This window comes from Antechinus flavipes, chromosome 6 (genome assembly GCF_016432865.1).
Source record: "Antechinus flavipes isolate AdamAnt ecotype Samford, QLD, Australia chromosome 6, AdamAnt_v2, whole genome shotgun sequence".
Taxonomy (NCBI): Eukaryota; Metazoa; Chordata; class Mammalia; order Dasyuromorphia; family Dasyuridae; genus Antechinus; species Antechinus flavipes.
In genome coordinates this window covers 222,757,062-222,773,092 of record NC_067403.1, presented here as the reverse complement: position 1 = coordinate 222,773,092, position 16,031 = coordinate 222,757,062, and the positions used below count along the sequence as shown (strand labels likewise).

The 16,031-nt window shown below is 31.5% G+C and overlaps 1 protein-coding gene across 3 annotated transcripts in view; it reads right to left on the bottom strand.

Moving 5' to 3' along the window:
• Positions 1-16,031, bottom strand: part of METTL15 (methyltransferase like 15) — a 180,912-nt gene that overhangs the window by 92,942 nt on the left and 71,939 nt on the right. The gene's annotated exons all lie outside the window — the stretch shown is intronic.

Genomic DNA, 16,031 nt, shown 5'->3' with positions numbered 1-16,031 from the left:
GTCAATGCTGAAAAATTACCCATGCATATATCTTGTAAATAAATAGCTATAATAAATAAATAAAAGCTGCTCAGCTACTGAGTGTGACCTACATAAGTTCATTAATTTGACTAAATATTAATGTTAACATTCCTAATGATAAATATGGCCTTCTTGATGAACAAGCTTTTTTGGGAATATTACCATGAGTTGAAATTAATTATAATATCTTACAATTTCAACAGCAGAGTATTTTATTCACTATTCAAACTTTCTTTACATTTCAAATGAAAAAACATAATATTTCTGTCCCTATAAGCCCTTTAGCTCTATATCTAAGATCTTGTGATGCTTCTTTTTTTCCCCATTTCTTAAATTTAATTTTTTGTGATTTTTCATATGCATATGCATTTATATAAATTATTTTACTCTGATGGTTTTATAACTACAATATAGTGATAAAATCTATACTTTTGAATCATATTTTGATAGAAGCTATGCTTGCTTACCATAAAATCATCAGATTGCTTAAGGTGACAATCTCCTTAGAGATTCTTTCCTACAACCTCCTCATTTTTATCATTAGAATCCCATAAAGAAAAAATGACTTGATGGATAATGAAATGAGTTAGTGACAGAACCATAACTTGAAACTCAGACATTCCACCTCCAACTCTCACTCCATTGTGTTTATACTGCACTGCTTTTCATGTAATACACTATCATACTGTATTATATATTATTATATTATATAGTATAACTAGAGAAATTTTACTGGCAGTCTGGTCCAATACCTTTACATCTGATTATAAGGGAATGGAAGTATGGAGGGGAAAAGTGATTTGTGTGAGGCAGCACCCTAAATTCAACTTTACCTTCTCAGAATTTAATATGTCTAATATTAAAATAAGCAGTTAAGGAAATGGTTAAAATTTTTGAAAAGTTAGATAAGAGAGACATAAAGGGCAGTATCATAAGCAAAGTAGGAGAGGATGGAAAATTTCACCTGTCATATGAGAATAAGGGAAGAATTTATGATCAAATATGAGTATCAAAGGAAGTAAAATTTTTGATTATGTTAAATTTAAAAGATTTCACACAAACTAAATTAATGCATCCAAGATTTGAAGGAAAGCAGGAAATTGGGGAAAAACATTTTACACCAACTTTCTCTAATAAAGGCCTCAATCTCAAATATTTTAATACCTTTCATTCCCTAGTTGATAAATGATCAATACATATGAATAAGGAATTTTCAGAAAAAGAAATCAAAAGTATAAAGAATCACATGAAAAAATGCTCTAAATCACTACTAATTAAAGAAATACAACATAAAACAACATTGAGATACCACCTCATATCTATCAAAGTAATTAACATGATAGAAATGAAAAATGGCAAATGCTGAAGGGGTTATGGAAAAACTGGCACTTGGCCTTAAGTTGGGGAACTGGTTGAACCATCCAGGAGAACAATTTGCCACTACTACTAAAGGGCTGAAAAATTGCATACCCTTTGATCCAGCAATACTACAACTAGTATGTACCCCAAAAAACATTAAAGAAAAAGGGAAATAGATATATTACAAAAATATTTATAGCAGTTCTTTTTGTGGTGGCAAGTAATTGGAAATTAAGGGGATACCCGTCAATTAGGAAATGGATGAACAAATTGTGGTATTATGATTGTGAATACTATTGTATGAATCGTCTGAATACATTATCATAGTATGTATTTTAGAATGTTTTTCTTCCTTTTTTTGGTGACATGACTAATTAAAAATAAATTTTAAATGATTTCACATATATAACTGATATACTGCTTGTCTTCTCAATGGGATCAGAAGGAACTACAGGAAGGAGGAGATCTGGAATTCAATTTTTTTTTTAAATGAATGTTAAAAATAAATAATAAATTAACTTTTAAAAAACGACCATAGTTTTTAAAATAAAACAGCTTTGCATTTTTAATGCATATAGACTAATTTGATTAAACTATAAAGAAAATGAGCTTGAGTACTTTATAATAGTAAGAAAACTAGAATATCAGGTTCCATTTGGGAATCAGAATATATTTTTATCATATTGAAATGTAGCCAGAGGACGGTAATTTGGAAGCTGAGGGGACCAGAAACCTTGAGATATAAAAAGAAATTGAAGAAATGAGTGATACCTACCCTATAAAATAGAATGCAGAGTCGAAATACGATATTTATCTCCAAATATTTTAAGCATAACGGAGAGAATATAATTGTTCTAAATGGCCCTATAACAGCAAAATAGGATTAAGGGGTCATAGTTTCAGAAAGGCACATTTGTTTTATTGAACAGAAAAGTCAAATACAGAGAAAAGTGCACAAGACTATTTGCTTTGTAAAAATCAATAAATTCCTTGGAATTCTTTCCAAAAATGTCAGATGAAGAGACATCAGGATTTCTCTTCAAGGGCAGTTTGGACTATAATGACCTGGTTTTATTATTATTATTATTTTAGTGTTTCAAACTTCAATTTGTTTTAGCTTTTTATTTTCAAAATAGTTTTCAAGATTCACTCTTGCAGAACCTTGTGTCCTTTATTTTTTCTTCCTCCCTTCCTCTACCCCGCCTTCCCTAGACAGCAAGTAATCCAATATATGCTAAACATGTATAGTTCTTCTATACTTATTTCCACACTTACCATGCTGAACAAGAAAACCCAGATCAAAAAGGAAAAAAAAAAAGAAAGAAAACAAAATGCAAGCAAACAACAACAAAAAGGGTGAAAATACTACATTGTGATCCACACTAAGTCTCCACAGTTCATTCTCTGGGTGTACATGATTCTCTCTATCCCAAGTACATTGGAACTGGCCTGAATTATTTCACTGTGGAAAAAAGCCATGTCCATCAGAATTGATCATTGTGTAATCTTCTTGTTGCCGTGTACAATGATCTCATGGTTCTTCTCACTTCACTTAGCATCAGTTCATGTAAGTCTCTTCAGGCCTTTCTGAAATCATCCTGCTGATTGTTTCTTATAGAACAATAATATTCTATTTTCTTAAATAAATTTTTATTGACAAAACCCCATGCTAGGGTAATTTTTTACAGCATTATCCCTTGCACTCACTTCGAACAATAATATTCTATAACATTCATATACCATAACTTGTTCAGCCATTCTCTAACTGATGGGCCTCCATTCAGTTTCCAGTTTCTTGCCTCTACAAAATGAGCTGCCACAAACATTTCTGCACTTATGGGTCCCTTTCCCTCTTTTATGATCTCTTGGGGATATAAGCCCAGTAGAAATAATGCTAGCTCAAAGGGTATGCACAGTCTGACAGTCCTTTGGGCATAGTTCCAAATTGTTCTCCAGAATGGTTGGATCAATTCACAACTCCACCAACAATCTATTAGTGTCCCAGCTTTCCCACATCCCTTCCAACATTTATCATTCTCTTTTCCTGTCATCTTAGCCAAATGGAGAAGAGTATAGTGGTACCTCAGAATTGTCTTAATTTGCATTTCTTTGATCAACAATGATTTAGAGCATTTTTTCATATGACTAGAATATGGTTTTAATTTCTTCATCTGAAAATTGTCTGTTCATATCCTTTGACCATTTTAGATAGATCTTTGAGGTAACTTCTAGCTTTGAGATTCTGTACTATTATTGAATTCTAAATCTTCATACTGAAGATGTAATTGTTAAATACTTAGTACTTGGAATCAAATACAGTGCAACCACCATTACTTATCTGCAATAAGACAGATACTTTCCATAATAACACATGTATTTAAATTGATCTTAAGTTAAAAACGTTTTTTTTTACATACTAGATGACAAAATACTTCTTTTCAATCCAGTAGTTAAAACACAATTGCTAGTGACATGCTAGAAAATATTGTTAAAATTGGACATGGAACCATTTTTAGACATGAGCAACACCAGTACAGATTTTCCTTTTTTATTTCCCTAATGTTGATTAGTCATTTCCAATCTGTGCGAGATTTTTAATTAGTAAGTCCTCCTCCCATTTTGGAAACAATATGGCCTTATTTCATTTTAAGTTTTCCTCTTATGAATAAATTTTACTTTTTTGCTAATTACTAATTCCTGGTGTTATAAAATAAAGTATTTTAACTTTTTTTCCTTTGAATTTACGTATTTGCAATCTTGAATTCATTTCAGGTAAAATTGAACAGATATGTAATTAAATGAAAGGCTGCATTTCTGAAAGAACCCTAACTAAAACCAATGAGACATCATTTATTAGAAAATTTCAACATTTGTTTAATAAACATTGAACACAAATACATACACATTCAGCATTGGTCAGAATATAAACCATAGTTTTCTAATAAACTGAATTTTTCTAAAACTTGAATGCAAGATTAATTTCTAGGTTTCTTTTTACTTTTAAAAATATTTTTTTCAATCAGCAAAAATCCATCTTCTCATCCTTTTAACAAAAACTCTACCCACACAAAATTGAGTACAGGTAAACCAAAACCTGTTAGCAACATGCAAAACATTTCAAAACTCATGTCAAGCCAAACAAATTTCTACATTGTATATTCTATATAGGGGGAAAATTTCTTCACATCTCTAAAAAAGGTTTCATAATTAGTCTTCTGAAATTATGATAAAGTTGTTATGCTCCCAAAAGTTTTTAATTCTTTCACAGTTATTTGTCATTACCAAATTACTGTCTTTCTTACTAATCATTCACCTGATTGTTTACTTCACTCTCTACCACTTCACGCAGGTTTCCAGAAGCCAACTCCATCTTTCCTTAGAGCACACATTATTCTGACACATTTCTCTACCACAACTTTGTTTAACCATTTCCAAACTGATGGGTACCCCTTTAAATTCTTTCTTTTTCACCTCCAAAAGAGCTATCAAAATTTTCATACATCCTTAGAATTTGTTTGGTTTAAGATTTATATAGAAGCCTATACCCTTTGCCTTTTAATATTATCTAAGTTCCCTGTTTCTATACAATTGAGGTTGCTAAATCATGTGCAATTCTGACTGTATATTTGAATTCTTTCTTTCTAGATGCCTGAAGTATTTTTTTTAATTGGAAACTCCAGATTTTAGGTATGATATTTCTGGGATATTTTCATTTTGGGTTTTCTTTCAGGAAGTGACTGATGGATTCCTTCTATTTCCACTTTGCCCTCTAGTTCTAAGATATGTGGGCAGTTTTCACTTAAGATTTAAAATTAGCTTTCAGACTTATTTTTCAGTGTTTAGTTATTTTTTCTGTTAAGAGATCAAATATTAGCAACATAGTTTTTATTTCAAATAGCTTATTTTTGGATCAATTTGGAAATATACACAGTATGAATCAATAAGTATTTATTAAGCATTTATTTATTATGTAGTATTTGCCAGGAACCTTGTTAAGCATTGTGAATAAAAAGACAAAAGTGAAACAAGACCACTTTCAAAAAACTTCTATTTTAATGAAGAGAACATGTGGCTAATTCTGATTGATTAATCCTATGTATTACTGAATTGGTTCAAAAATAAGCTAATTGAATAATACTTATTCTACATAGTTTTTGTGTACACACACATACACACACACAGACAGAATATAGAAAGTGAATAAAAGGTAATTTAGAAAGAGAGGGAACTAGGAACCTAAGAACCAGGAAAAGTTTGATGAAAAATGTTGTTTGGGGATAGCAAGGTGGTGCAGTGGATAGACCACTGGTCCTGGAATTAGAAGACATGAGTTCAAACTAACTTCAGACTCTTGACACTTATTAGCTGTGTCATCCAGGGTAAATCATTTAACTTCAATTGTTTTCCCTCAACCCCCCTAAAAAAGTGGTGTTTGAGCAGTTTTAAAGGAAGATAAGGCTTCTAAAAGGCAGAAATGAGGAAGAAAACCATTGTAGGCATGGGAGACAGGTGTAAAGGCACTGAGACAAAAGATTTAATGTATATGTGAGGAATAGAAAATAGGGCAGTTATTGTAGGATCATAGTAATCTAGGAGGGAGTAATCTGGACCAGTCTGTGAAACTAGAGGCAAAGCATATATGAATATATTTAAACTTGAGTGCAAGATTTAACTTTTTCTTTAACATAAATTTTTTAATTCAATCTTCATTTATTAAATACCTACTACGTGACAGGTAATATGCAAGACATTAGGGATAGAAAGCTAAAAATAACAAAAACATAGTCCCCAAACTTAAGAAGTCTACTGTCTAGAGGGGAAACAAAATGTACACATATTAACAAACAATATAAACAAAAGGTATTTTCCTGAGAGATCACAAACAATCAAATGATGAAAGACTGCATGTGTAAAGGTAAATGATGGCAGTAACCTTGAGCTTTGAAGGAAGCTATAACTATATTATTAGAGGGAAAGAAGGGTTGAAACTTCATTGCATAGAGGTAAGAAATAGAATTGCATATAAGGAAAATTAAATCGAGTGATAAAGGATGGTATTCTTGACAGAAATAGCTAAGTTTGGAGGAGGGATAAGATAATGAGGCATATTTCCATCATGTTGCGTTGATATGCTTGAGTGTTCTCTACTTGGAAATACAGAATAAACAATTGATGAGTAAAGCCCCAATATTTACATTCAATTCAATCCACAGTACTCTTTATGCACTTGTTAGAGACCCCACTGGTTTCATCCGTACGGATGTGGCCCCAACAAAACCAAATGCACACCTCCCCTCTTCAGAAGTGAGCCCAGTGCAGCCCTGCTGCTCTTCAGAAACAAGACACTACAGAGGGCAGAGCACATATCTTATGATGGCTTGGCTCAGTCATGAAAAATTATATTTTTCCAGTTATTCACATCTGGTTTTATTGGTGTAACTTGTCTAATTGCTGTCTTCATATAACTAGTAATTATAACAACAATGATAATGAGGAGAGCTAGCATTTATACAATATCTATTTTACGCCAGAAATTGTGCCAAGCATTTCACAAATATCACCACATTTAACCCTCATGACGACGCTGGGAAAGATACTGCTGTTATCCCCATTTTATAGTTCAGGAAACTGGGGAAAAGAGAGATTGAGACCTGCCCAGCAACACACTAGTATGTATGTGAGGGTGGATCGAAATGTAGGTCTTTCTGACCCCTGGACCAGCACTCTATCCATCCCAGCACCTAGTTCTCTGTGTTTCTGGGAAGATAGAAATTGCAAGTATTTTTTTTTTTTTAGTAACTATTTTATATAGAATTTCTCTATCTCTTTCTTATGGACTATGATGTTAATATCCAGAAATGATGATGTGATTTTACTTCATATCCTACAAGTTTGCTGAAGTTGTCTCAATTGAAAATTACTAAGATGCTCAAAACAGGCCACTTGCATTGTCTTATTTCCCTTTTGCCTATGTTTATGCCCTCATTCTTTTTTTTTTTTTTTTTTCTGCTATAGCTTGCCTTTTTAGCAATGAATTGAATAGTAATGGACATACTTGCTTTACCCCAATCTTATAGGAAAGGTCAGTAATTTATCCAAATCACAGATGCTGGTCCTGGTTTTGAGATACAAATTATTGTTTCCTACTGTTGTTGCTGACAAGGTTGAATCTTGCCAAAAGCTTTTTCTGCATCCATTGACATAATTATGATTTTTTTCCTTGTTATTAATATGGTCAATTAGTTTATAATTTTCCTAAAACTGAAATAGCTAATTAATTCCTGTTGTAAGTTCAACTTGGTTAAAGTGCAAACTTTTTGATATGCTGCTATAGTCTGCCTGATAAATACATTTTTAAAATTTGCAATAAAGTTATTAAAGATATTGTTTCATTTTTTCTTTTTTATTTTCACTGGTGTATATTTATCAATGCTATATTTATATCATAGAAACAAGTGGATTCCATTTCCTATTATTTTTAGACAGGTCTTGTAACTTTGGTATTATCTTTTAAATATGTAATAGAATTCACCCAGAAATCCATCTGGTCCTAAGTCATCCTTCTCCTCCCTGCTCCATACTTTGGAAGCACATTTATGACTTACTCAATTTCTTTTTCTAAGACTGAGTTACTTAAAGATTCTGCCTTTTTCAGTTAATCTGCACATTTTATATTTTTGGAAATCTTGATCCACTTAATTTAAATGGTATGTTTTGCTGATATAATTTGGTAAAGTATTTCCTAATAATTTATTTTTTTTCTTCATTTGGTCATGAATTAATCTCTTTCATTTTTATACTAATAACTTGGTTTTCTTCTCTTTTCTAAAAATAAATTAGCTAATAGTTTTTATTGTTTTATTCTTAAAAATAGCTTCTTATTTTAATTAACTGATTTTCAGGATTTTAGTTTTCATACTGAATTTAATAATTTGTTGGTTTTCTAGTTTCTTTTTTTTAATTGCATGCTCAATTCATTGATCTGCTCTTTTAACTTTTATTGATGAAAAGTATTTACAGATGTCAATTTTTTTTCCCTAAAGACCACTTTGACTTGAAAAGAAATTATCAATTTTTTCTCTCTGATTTGTTCTTTGACTTCATTAGGATTAATTTAGTCACAATTAATTTTTGATCATTTATTCAGTATGCTTTTACTGTATGTAGATGATTTATATTTCATTGTGGTCTGTAAAAGACATGTTTAATATTTCTGCTTTTAGCAATCATGAGGCTTATAGACCCTAACAAACACTTAAAAGGAACTATCCACAGCTGAAAAAATATTACTCCTTTCTATGCTCATTCAATAATTTGCAGAAGTCAAGCATATCTAACTTTTCTCAAATTCTATTATGTCCTTCACTCTTTAATTATTAATTTTTTGGGGTTAGATTTGTCTAGGACTAAAGAGGGGCAAACTGAGGCCATTCACCATTCACCATTCACCATTTTTCTCCCAAAAGTCATTAAAGTTTCCCTTAAAATGTTCAATTTCTATGGCACCCTTGGCGTCTGAACCATGCAACTAATTTTTACTTCTGAACTGGCTCTTTGCTTAGCAGATAGTCAAGTCTTCACCTCAGTCCCATATGGTATGTATGAACCAGAAATGGGTAAAGAATAACAGAGCTTCCAGTTGGCATTTATTCCAATACCCTGCACAAGATTTGGACCTTCTTTTATTAAATAAGACCTCTCCTTGTCTTAATACATAGCCTTGATCTTCTCAACTGCTGGAATGCTATTCAAAGAAAATTGTTATCTAAATTCTGTTCTCTAGTGTTCATAGGCCTCTATAGATTTCATTCTCTATTGACCTGAGTTAGGAATGTTACTTGCTGAGATATTTTTGTTTAATTTCTAATCAGAATTTTGTTCACTGTGTTTTCCCGATCTTTATAGAAGAGTTATGTTGGGAAGCTTAATTCTATTTCTTCATATTCTTCCATTTATTACCATGCATTTCTTCATTGTCCTTCAGAGGTTCCATGACTTGTAGCCATAGAGTAATATGTTAGAATATTGATATTAGCTCCAGGAGAAAGGTTAGAATCATTAAAACATGCAATTTCCCAAAGACAATCCAATCTTCTTTACTTCTGTTCAATACAATCACTATCTAGACATTTTATATTTATAATTTTCTCACATGCTGTTCCTCCAATCGATTATTAGCTCCTTGAGGATAACTATTTTGCTTTTGTCTTTATCTTTCCAATCCTAACACAGAGGTACTTAACAAATTCATGAATTTTAATTGAAATTTGTAGCACATACACTGAGAGATAAAATCTTTTGTTCATTCTTTCAGACTATATATCATCATATAGACATGGGGCCTTGTTCATTTGATGAATATTTCCTGATGGGCCCAACTGTCTAAAGTGATTATGGAATTCATTTAGGAGCCTCTATATAACATTTTAGATCTGAAATACATCAATCTTCTATAAAAGATGAAATACATAATCTTCTATAAAACAGAGGATCAACTTGCTTCTGAGCTAGATCTCCTTCACAACAGTTACAAGCATTTTTTAGTAAGCATATGGCTTGAAATTTTTGCCTGTCTTGATATTAACAATTAGATGGTCATTAAATTAAAAAATCTAGGTTGTTATCTATTTCAAGGAATTATCTATAAATCTGATACATGCACAGGAACCATTTATAATGGAAGAAGTTTTAAGGAGGCATTTGGATCTACTGAATCAAAAGTTTTTTTGTTGTTGTTGTTTTTTCTTATCATCAATCAATGAGCTGAGTAGGACCTTGCATTCTCTGTATCTTTAAGTCAATTATATAATGGTCGAGGTGGATTTTCCAATGGAATATCTTTTGTGAAAGCCTGGCTCCTCCAAAGTCCCACATGTGCATGTAAATCATTTTCATCATAATCTAAATACAAATGAGGAAGTAAGCATAAGTGCTGGTAGTTGTAGACTTATTCATTGGCTTACCTCTTGGGAAAAATCTACAATGCCTAAGAATTTTTCCTTACTTTGGCATCTTTTTTATTTTTTTTCAAATACTTTCTATTTACCATGACTTCAAAATTATGTCACTTCCAACATAAGTGTATCTTTTAGTATATCTGGCATAGTTAGACTGCTTTTCTTATCTGTTTTCTTCAGTGTATCTTTTCATCTCTAGAAACAATCCAGGACTGTGTTGAATCCAAATATCATGGCTCCAATGTTCTCAATGGTAAAAAGTTTTTGTTACAAAAAATCTTTGTAGACCTTAGCCTTTTTCTGTTTATTATTTTCTTTCTTGTGTCTTCTTTTAATGTTCTAAGGATATTTTGCTCACATTTCTATCTTGGTAAGTTTTCTTTAAAATGTCTTTTTCTTGTTACATTTTTTGTGGTCTTTTAAGAAAATGCTACTTATAATCTTTCATGACCTTACTCCACAATATTTGGAATATACAATTTATATATTAAATTGACATTGCCCTTGACTATCATTCTTGTCTACCTGTCAGGTAAGTTAAGCACATGTTTGCTAAGGAACTTTTTAAGCTGTGATAGTCTCCTGCTTATGACAGATGATTTGTATGAGTCAAAATTTTACATGAAAGTATAGTTTCTATATGCTTTCAGAATCTGCTTCTTATTTTTCACATCAATATCTTGTTTAAATAGGTCAAAATGGAGTTATTTTAATTATATGCCTTATCTTTGTCTCACTTTTTTTTTTCTTCTAGCTTTGTATTAATTTTGATCTTTGCTCCAATAAGTCAGTGATCTGAATGCACACAGACAGCTGGTTCATGAATGACTCCTACATCAGTAATGAATCATTTCCTGCCTGTTAGTATTGATTTCAAATTTTTTATAATGTTATTTGGTACTCATCATATGTCAGACTTTCTGATATTTTTTCAAAAAAAGTATTCATAAACTTTTGTCTAGTTCACAAGTTCTTGACCTTTCCCCATTTCCTTCTCCTTAATTATATATATTTCATCATCCTTGTTTATTCTCACCTTTGCATTAATGGAAACAAAAACAAAATGTGCTCATACGCATGGATGTGTGCATAATTCATAAACATATATGTAAATCTTAATGTATGTATATATTGTTTTAATTTGTAGAGCCCTTATTGAGTTTGTTGTAGATTTTCTTTACCTCTTTATCCCCTGCAACAGATTAAGCTAAAATTATTTTCCTGGAAGTCTTTTTGATAGTAATTATAATGAGTACTATATTTTAAGAAGATCAAACGCCACATAAAATGTTGTTGATTTTATACATATGATAAAACCATTCTTTTTTTTTAAAAAGAAAACTTTATTTTTAAAGAAGATAAAATATAAAATTTTTAAAGTATCTTTTAAAGAAGATAAAGTATCAGTTTGAGCTCTTGCCTCTGGGTGTTACATTACTAGAAAAAACAAATTTTAATTGATATAAAATAGTTGTAAAATAGTTTTTCATTCTAACACTCATCTATGTAAATGAAACATTATTTTTGATAGGGTCAAATTCTGAAACACAATCTTTACTGTCCACAAAGGCCTGTAAAATGATATTTTTTTAAAAATATAAGAGAAAGTGCTACAAAAATTATTATAAAAGTTACTAGGCACTTATAGGAAAGTTTAAATTATATATAAATATGTGCACATATACTTACATAGTTTTACAGGTTTAAAACTCTACATTAAGAAATAACGCCATGCTACATATCAAAACTAACTGCTGCATAATATCTTTTTGACAAATAGGTCTGTGAAAACCAAAATCCATACTGGTTCCAGAGATAATTCTCACTTAAAAGAGTGATCAAATTAAGAAATTATGCAAAAAAAAAAAAGTAGAAATACTGATACCGTGGTAGCAGATGAATGAATTTTCTAAATTTGTATAAAATTCACTCTATGATAAAACTCCTCCTTTATTTGCCTCTTAAAGAAAAAGTTGTTAAAAATGAATAATCTCTCTATTCAGCTCCAACTTCTTTCTAACTTTATCTATGGTTAAAATGACAAAATTGACACAATTTAGCCCTTCTGAGAGCATGTCCATTTATTTTTCAAATAAAAAAAAATCCCAGAATTAATTTATCAACAGTTAGATTAATGTTCATATGTTTTGAAAACCATGTGGTTTTTAGAACTTTCTGCACTATCACTGAAAAAACCTAAGGGTTACATATGATTGAAGAGCCTTTTGAATTTTTCATTATTTCATGGGTTGCCATAAAACCAGAAATTAACTAAGGGCAGCCTATTGGTGCTGTACTCTGGACTTTGTGAGGCTGGTCAATGGAATGCAAAGAGAATCTTTATCAGGGACCATACTCAAAACCAGAGATTGAGCTCCATTGACAAGTGCATGACTATGGGGAGATCTACTTAGATCCTAAGCATTAATCTAAAAAAGAAAGATAGTTATAAACTATAGAGATGATTCCAACCTACATTGAGGAGTACCTTAAGAGAGTGATATTATAGGTTCAATCTTATTCCTAGCTCCTTCAACTACTTACTAGCTATGTTGTTAGGAGCACAAAGCTTAACCACTAAGAGCCTCAGTTAATCTAAAAAATGAGGTTAACAATCTATATATTACCTCCCTTGTATGAACTACATAAATGCTAATTCCTATTTTTATCTTGTTCTTATTCTTATTTGATGGTAGATTGAAATAGTCTGGGGCAGATCATTGTCCTATTATTCTTTTGTATCTTTAAATGCTTTTTGTAACTAAATAGTGTTGATTTGAAACTTTATATTGGGAAGGTTCGCTGAAAACATCCTTGAATACTACTCTAGAAGCAGACAGAAGAATGGGGATGAGACACACACACACACACACACACACACACACACACAATTGTGGAAAAGAAATTTGTCTATAATAATGCTCCAGGTCCAGTATATTAATGATAGCAAACTTCTGACATAATTCTGGCAATAAAATGTTCCTATCAGTAGTGATATGTCTCACTGTTATTGTTGTTTCTAGTTTCTTATAAATGATTACCATCTATTTTTTGTTTGAAGAAAACTAGTGAGAGGAAATAAACCATTTCCCCCATGGAAAACTTTTGAACAACTATAATTATATATAATTTTCCCCAAAATTGTCTAAATTGGTCTCTTAGAAATTTCTCCTTATTGCGCGAGATTGTGCCTTCTGATGTCATGCACACTCCCTCTGCCATGTGATATCTTTACATATGACAGCTATCAAGGTCTTCTACCTCTCTTTTCTTTGTGGGCTGCCCACCTCAAGGATGTTCAGTTTCTTACTTAGTCAAACTTTGTATCAACTGAAGTTAAGGCCCTTCACTGCCCTGGGGCCCAATACTCTCCAGAAAATGATAAAAGATGAGAAGGCATGGGTGAATTATAATTACCCATAATGAAATGAATACCCAACTCTATTAGGATCATGGCTTTATTAACAAAAAAAAAAAATGGTTCAGGATTGATTAGACTCAAATAAATACAAATGGCCAGTCTAAAAATCAGTAATTGGGGCAACATGTTTCTATTGAAAAACTCATACAAGAATACCTGATTGCATTTTCTATAAATCAAAAAAAAATATCACTTTACCACTGAATGGAACAATACTTTAATAATATAACAATAAAACTTAAAGATTCCCTATATATAATCAGTAATAATCGATTATTAATACTATATTGTGTTCAATTTTTAAAAATTAGGATTTTTTTTAAAGAGTTGCTTTTAGAATATAAAAGCAGATACACAAGTCAACTTCTGGGGAATTTTGTTACCAAATATTTATACTAAAATTTAATTTCAGCTATCAATTCAATTCACAAACTAAAATTGCATATTATGTAGAAGGTCCTATATACACTGATTAATGATCTCTCTCTTTTTTAAAGACTTTCAAAGAACTTCTACTATACTGGGTAAAATTTCACACCATCTTCATTAAAGCTGAATTTTCATTATGTCAGATGTTCATAATTAGTTTATCCTGCATGTTAAACGTTAATTTTATCTTAACCTTGGACCCATATGTTGACAAATGTCAAAATCTGAAAAAAGGGCTTTTATTCAACACTAACAATATATTTTATAAACTTGTAGAAATTTGGAGTGCAACTAGTATCTACTTAGCATATCTTCCCTGAAAATAACCAAAGGCGATCTTTTTGATGCAATTAATACAACAAAAGTTAGGGGAAAGATGATCTGTTCTGACATGATTGTGCTGGGTAATTCTGGTCAAGAAAATTCAGTGGTACAATTCTGCCCTGCCATACTACCAACATACTTACATTTGCTAAGCCAAACAATCACAAGTACAAATTGAATCACTCAGAAATAGTTCACTGACTTTTCTCAGGTTTTATCTATATTTCTTGTCTATTACATGGACAAGGAAACATTTGTCATTCTGATGCATTTCTATATTTGAAATGATTTACAACATGTATCTGTGAACACAGAAGGTCAACTCAATAGTGCTGTGAACCAACAATTTTGCAATCAGAGCACTTGATTTATTATTGTAAGGATAAGCCTGGCTGAATAACTGTCTGCTAAATACTTATTTTGTTTTATTTGTAACTATTAACATGAGCTTATGTTGTGGGCAGGGGTGACCACAATCATCAAAGCACATTAAAGCTATATCATAAAAACAAACAAACAATGCATTACACTACATTACTACTATATTACATTTCTATTTTATTAACAGTATTGGTCTTACTCATCCTGCCTTTCTGAAAACATTTCATCTTGCTTTCACTCTTATTCACAAAGAAACTGTCATTTTTCACAACTTATTTTTTTCTTCTGAATGAATAAAACAATATTAAATGTCATAGAGGAGACAATCTGCCTTGTAACTTGTACCTGGGATGGTTCCTTGATTTACAGTTAATAGAGTGTTGTTTAATCTGCAGTATACTATTATCCTTTCTACAACAGCCTTTTCAAAATTCCACAGGCACAAGGGTCCATTCAACACAAAAGGCCAGAAGTGTTGTTCCATGAGTGGCTGTCAGGGAAATCTCCTTGCTTATATGACTTTAATCTGACATGTCTTTTCTATAAATAAAATTTAATTTATAAAGTGGTCTAAATTTCCTCATCTTTAAATTAGGATAAATCTTGTATTCCTGCTCTCTTCAACTGGACATAATTTTACACCCACTGATCTCAAAGGTCCTCATCTTATTATAAAGTAACATATTTATTTTATTTGTAGAGCTGTCTATGGCAACGAGGTGGGAGTCTGTGCAGTCCCAGTGCAGCCCCGGTCAGTGGAACACCAGTCCCAGCTAGTAATCTAGATCTTACACTTACAGTTTACAGTGTTGGGGAGAAGGGTAGAGACACACCTGACAGCTCCAGGGCAGAAAAAGAATGCCTGCAGTCAGATTTCTAGAAGGATTTTTGAAAATAGAGGCACAAAACCCCTGAAAGTTGCACCTCCACCCTGGAAACAGAGTCATATTTTAAAAGCAGAGTAATAATCTAAGACAATGAGCAAAGATCAAAAAAAAAATCTGATCTTTGAAAGTTACTGTGGTGACAAGGGATTAAAACACAAATTCAAAAAATGATAACAAAGTCAAAGCTCCTACATCCAAATCCTCCAAGAAAACAAAAGAATTGGACTCAACCTGGAAAAGCTCAGAAGGGAC